This window comes from Schistocerca cancellata, chromosome 5 (assembly GCF_023864275.1).
Source record: "Schistocerca cancellata isolate TAMUIC-IGC-003103 chromosome 5, iqSchCanc2.1, whole genome shotgun sequence".
In the NCBI taxonomy this organism is placed as follows: Eukaryota; Metazoa; Arthropoda; class Insecta; order Orthoptera; family Acrididae; genus Schistocerca; species Schistocerca cancellata.
The window spans coordinates 158,171,720-158,177,703 of record NC_064630.1 but is presented as its reverse complement, the minus strand read 5'-3'; the positions used below and the strand labels follow the sequence as shown (position 1 = coordinate 158,177,703).

The 5,984-nt window shown below is 39.6% G+C and overlaps 1 pseudogene; it reads right to left on the bottom strand.

Annotated features, from left to right (window-relative positions):
- Nucleotides 1–248: 248 nt before the first annotated feature.
- Nucleotides 249–431, bottom strand: LOC126189797 (U2 spliceosomal RNA; annotated as a pseudogene).
- Nucleotides 432–5,984: the final 5,553 nt, after the last annotated feature.

The following is a 5,984-nucleotide window of genomic DNA, read 5'->3' as shown; positions in this document are numbered from 1 at the left end:
CAAGCAAATAATTGGGGATGTAGGGTGCAATTGCTACTCTGAGATGAAGAGGTTAGCAGAGGAGAGGAAATCGTCGCGGGCCTCGGGCCTCATCGAATCAGTCAGAAGACTCATGAAAAAAAGTAAATGTTTATTCTAAAGGGTTAAAAGGGCTACTAACATTTCCTTTCGGCTAGTGTGTTAGGGTATATGTGGGTATATGTTCTGTGATCTCATTTTTATTTGCCTTAGTTTGTACCCATATCTGTACTTATTTTCGCATGGTTGTGCAAACTTGAGATAGGGAACTTCGTTTCGCTAGCAGCTCCGCCATGAGCCGAAGATGAGTTTAATATTCTGGTCGCGCTTTGCAGGACGTGTCAGATATTAAGCTGATCAGAACAGATACGACACATTGATCTTAGCCAAAATGAGTTTGGTAAAGAATGTTTAAGTATACCAGTTCATCACGTATTTCCCCCCTCCCATAAATTTCGGTTCCTAATTTGAGAATTGTAATTTTCGGACATTTTTGACGAATGGTCTTTAACTGTCTGTGTGTGTCACTTGATCATTAATTTCATCACATGTTCAGACGTTGTTAGCTACAGTAAAACTGCGTTGTTCGAAAGGAAGAGAATAATATGTAGATTCAGACAAATACCTGCACGAGGCAGAAATATCCATTATTTTCCTATTTTTGAATTTTTCTTTAGCTGGATTAGTTGACCTTCAGTTCCTCATGTGCCTACTACTCAATATGCTTTTAGAGCAAAGCTGAGTTCTTCAGAAAGAATACAGCGTGTAGAGTCAGAAACATCCATTAGCTTCCTACTTCTGGATTTTTCTGGAATTAGAGCAAACTGGACTTCAGCTAACATGCAGCCACCGATCACCGATATCTTATTAGAGCAAAAGTATGTTGCTCAAAATAAAGATCGTAATGTGTGGTCTCAGTAAAGTACCTACACAAGGGAGAAATTGCCATTTGTTTCCTATTTTTCGCATTTTCTCAGAGATAGAGCTAATTTGGTCGTCAGTCCACGACATGCTCCTCGATATAATGGTAGGGACAAATCATTTTGTTCAAAATATAGATCACAAAGGCTGAACTGAATGACTAGCCACATGCATTTTGGATTTTATGTAATTTTCATAGTTTTTAATTTACTCGAAATGGTGCTTTTTCATCCAACGTCCCTTCACGTACCTTGAATCGCAGCATTTCGGGTCGTTGCGTTTAATCAGATTAACAGATGTGTTATATTGAGTGAAATGATTACTTGTTTATATGAAAAAATGCCCTTTGTAGCCGGTTAACAGATATTTTATTCCAATTTGGGTGTCGAGTGGGAAGCTACCCCTGTAAGCCTGATCTATGATGCTACCACTATTTATTGCTCTCTGTCCTTTGGAATAAGAATAGATGTTCCTGTAAATCGTCTGAATGAAGACATACTAGAGCGGTTTGATTTCCTTCCGCCCTTTCCTTATCGTAGCCTCCTGTAATCCAAAAACTGTGTTAATTTACAATTTTGTAATTGTCCCTTCAGTTTATTTACAGAAGGGTTCATGATGGACACTGTTCATGAGAACAATGTACCGGTGCTTATAAAAATGATGCACTTCCTCAACCTCATGAGTGCCTTGTGACGATACGTATAACAGTGAATCATCTTTGTCAAGTAATACATCCATAATTGATGTTTGAATTTATTCGTATTCTGAAGTACCCGATCTAACCCAAGAAGTGCTGAGACACCTTGTATGTATGCAACGCCAAGAAAATTGCCACTTTTAAGCAAGAAGGTAAAGGACAAACAAGTTAGTATACTCGTTAATCACGTTTGTTCGTCACACTTCCATTTCCTCGCATGCCTAACAAGAGGGATAAAAAGTTGCCTAAAATTTCTCTTCAGGTAAAACAAAGAGCAATTTGTACAACGAAATGAAAAAAGCTAACCAGAGAATTTAAATCACTCACATAGGTAGCGAATAACTGTGAAGGAAGAATCGTAGTAGACATAAAGGAAAAGTCTTGGGAAATGCTACATGGAGTTAATTTAGCCAGTTAAATGTTAATTCGTTGGGAAATTCACCCGACCAATCAGAAAGATTTTCTTTCTTCGTGCATATTAGAAACTCTCTTTCGTGGGGTGTGAGAGAAATGTGTAAAATATGTCCGTCAAGTATTTGCGACTTTATTGGACGCTTGTATTTTTGTCGTATTTTTGTTGTTGATACCGCTGGGAGGGGGAAGGCAAAGGGTTAATATGGAGCTGGCGCATAACCTTCGCATTACGGTCAACATCAAGTGGGCCGAGCTTAATGACGGACGTATCATCATTATTAGTGTCACGTGTCCTATTTATTAATATTCTGTAAAACTTCAACAACCTTGGACTAGGTAACATAAATACTGGAGTTCTATTGATGTCAAGGTACGAAACTATATCATGACACACCAAACTTTTAAAGCAGAAATGGTGGCATAATGTGGATGAAGTAACCTGTAAAGATGATGGATGGAAGATAGTATACAAAGGAAGGTATTACGTGAGGCGTGGTTCTACAGCCCCATAACGCACACTTCACTGTAGGCACGGGCTCGAATCTTAACTTCGCGACAGATTTAATCTCAACGTAGTTTAAAATAAATCGTGCTTCTCTGAGCTAGTAAGTGTGTATGTAATTTGTTATAAACGATATTTGACGCCCGTCTCCGAGTACAATGAACACATCAGTCTCAAACAGAGTATGATTTAGAATAGCGGAAAGAATAGGCGTGGAGAATACTACCAAACAAATCGCCTGTAAATTACCAAACTTCCTCTTCTGCTATAGAAAACTACGCTGAAAGCATTTGGCTGTCGATAACAACGTACCAGTATCTCTTTACATAAAATTTTTGGTTTGTGCCGTGTAAGTTTTTGAACTGAACCAATATCTTAAACACTGTTGCAACCAAGATTCATCAGGGTGAGAGGAATAAACATGTCCTGAAGAAAATCCCTTGCAACACTGGTAAAAACGGTTATTCAGTTCACGGTATCACGCAGTCACAAGCCAAAAAGAATTCTGTCTCAGCTCGGCTGCGAAAGCCGAAGAACGTTTTAACCACACACGCTACCAACGTACTAACTCTTTCGTCATCATCGGATGGAAAGAGTATTGACCATTCACACTGTAGCGCGGAGACTTGTAAAGCTTACTTTCAACTTTGTCAGCGAAGCGATAATAGTATAGACCAGATAGAAGCTAACCGTTGCTGTTGTTAACATTACTGTATTTATATTTGTCGGTTGCATATGACTCTAATCACGTCAAGCTTCGTTGCCTTTTGGTAGTGCACCCCATTCCTTCCACATCTGAAATTCCTTTATTTTTTATGAAGTGAGCTTGTTCGCGATCTTCTGTCCAGAAGCGCCACGGAAAGGGTCTATGTAGAATGCATTTTCGCGCTTGATTTACAATGTTTGAATCTCTTCTTTGACACTCGTAAACCAGGACATTGGTGTTCTGAATTCTACATCGAAAAAGTCAAACTTAATTCTAGTCAACCTGTTTCTTTTAATACATTGAAGATGACAACAACATCGTTTGCAACTTTTGCGGATAATGTTTTTGATTTTCTTTCTACTTCACTACGAACTCATTGCTAAATCATTTTGTCACTACAGTTATTGTATAAGACTCGTCGAATTTATTTAAAGATTTTGCAGTCCTTCGTCTCTAGCTCTCCGAGGACTCCATGATATCACCAGTCAGAGATTTACAAAACCTATTTTCGTTCTTCTACGCTAGTGGAAGACGTGAAATATTCAGCTTCTCGTGATAGATCATAATCATTATCTTCAAGGGTTAGGTCTTTCTTTATTTTGCTGTTACGTTACCCATCTCTTTCTCAGCTTTCCTTGACAAACTCCCAACCAGCTTAAAGCTTCTTATCTCACGAGGTAGACTTTCTCCACTCACTTTTTCATGATGTTAGTTCCAGTTTCTCCCATTTTCTTGTGTTTTATTGAGGCGGTTAAATACATCCAATTCTTCCCTAATTTCATAATTTCAAAACCTGTCTACTATAGTGCATCCCTTTATTGTTTTTAGAAACTTCATCTCTTTTGGCCGTATGGCGGTTTGTATGGAGCACGATTCATTTCGATAAACAAGTATTTGAACTGACATTGCCTTATAAAATTTTATCGTGTTTCTCTCCTCGTTTTAATTTTTAGACACGTTGTTTATTGTTCCACGTATATTCCCAAGTTTCGTTAATTTCTTCTCCATACCTTCGTGACGAATGTGATATCACAACCTACGTAATTGACTTAGTAAATTCAGGTGAAGCAAAAGTTATTTTTTGTTCTCTGTATAGAAAAGTGTTTGTTTCAGAACTGTTAATAGCGCTGTATCCCGATGTTCGAAAGAAAAATATTTATGTGTGTTTGCGTCGGCGCATCACGGTCGCCAGTTGTAGTGGTTAATAAAAAAAGAAAGAGAGAAGAAAAGAAAGAGAAAAAAGGTTGAAATGTGGGAAGAAATCGTAAGTGAAAATGTTTTTTTTAAATCGTTAATGACCGTGAAAAAAAGGGAAAGAATGAAAAGCAAATCGGACTTCATATTACAGAAAAGCTATAGTTGGGGTGGTCCTTGTGGCGTTTTTGAGCAAAAGTTAAACCAATTTCCACTACAAAACTTACTGAAAAGAAACGGAGAATAACAAAATGTAACTGACAGGGGAAAGTGGCGTAGATGAGAGATCATCCTTTACCAGGTTAACTTGTCTTCTTTCGTGCGGCGTCCAGGTCTTCAAAAATCTCTTTCATTTCTGCGTGAAAAGTCTGCTCCGAAATCTTGCAATCGTCCAGGAATCACTAATTTATACCAATTAAAATCATCTTGATACTGTATGCAATTTAATTTACTTTGCTACTTCCATCCTCCGAATTTCTTAACAACTTCCACAATATGTCTACACATTAAAATCAGATCAAGACTAGCTAATAAGTTTTTAGAACGTCTTCATCAGATCACGTCTGCCTTAAGCTCCGGCTATCAAGAGACAATTAAGAAACGAATAGAAAACAAAAAAAAGTTACAATTTTAGTAGTTTCTCTGCCGCCGAGCGCTCATACCGCTGCGACGGGATATTTTTTATTTGAGGGAACGAGCGTAGCGCGCCGAAATTCAAAGTCCCGCTACAGTGTTTACGTCGGCATGTATGCGCGCGCGCGCGTGTGTGTATGTGTGTTTTGGACATTCTCTGCGATGTTGGAAGATTAGAGAAAAAGTAAACAATGGTGTCTGTGGAACAGTGCGCTTTACCTGCTGTCTGTAAATGACATTGGTTTTCGTCTTTCAACACTACTACTTTTTTAGACGCACGCGTAAGAAATACTGCACGTAAATGGTCGCTGTTAGTACAAAAGTCGATCTTGTATTTACTTCACGTTTGCCTAAATGTGTTGCTGCGTGAATCAGGAAACGTGAACCGAAACGGACCAACACCTTGGGGCTGTGGTGCCCGAATCCGATACAGGGCGCTTTTGTAGCATTGTCCACGAAATTACTGCGTGTGTGTATGCGTGCGTGCGTGTCAGACGGAGGAAGAATGAGAGCGCCGAGGCTGAAGGGGTGGGGGGAGGGCGAGGGCGAGGCGTGATGAGCGGGCCACCAGAACTAATGCCCTTCCGCGGCAGGTAGTGCTCCGAACCAACAGGCGGCGTTAGGGCGGCTGCAGCCGCAGCGCTAGACCACTGTACAGATTCGGAAAAACAGACTTACAACTAATAATCTGTTCTGCTCCAGCTGCTCGTGGGATCGTATAGCAACACGTATACTTATTAAACAGCGAAAATATTAATACCCTTTGCAGTTTCTCGAGGTCGGTGCAGTACAGAACGGAGGAATACAGTTCACCCTCACAATCATCGTATGAACACCGATATGGCACATATGTGATCGTGGTATGGAAAAGGGACTAAAATATCGTAACAGTGGAAAAG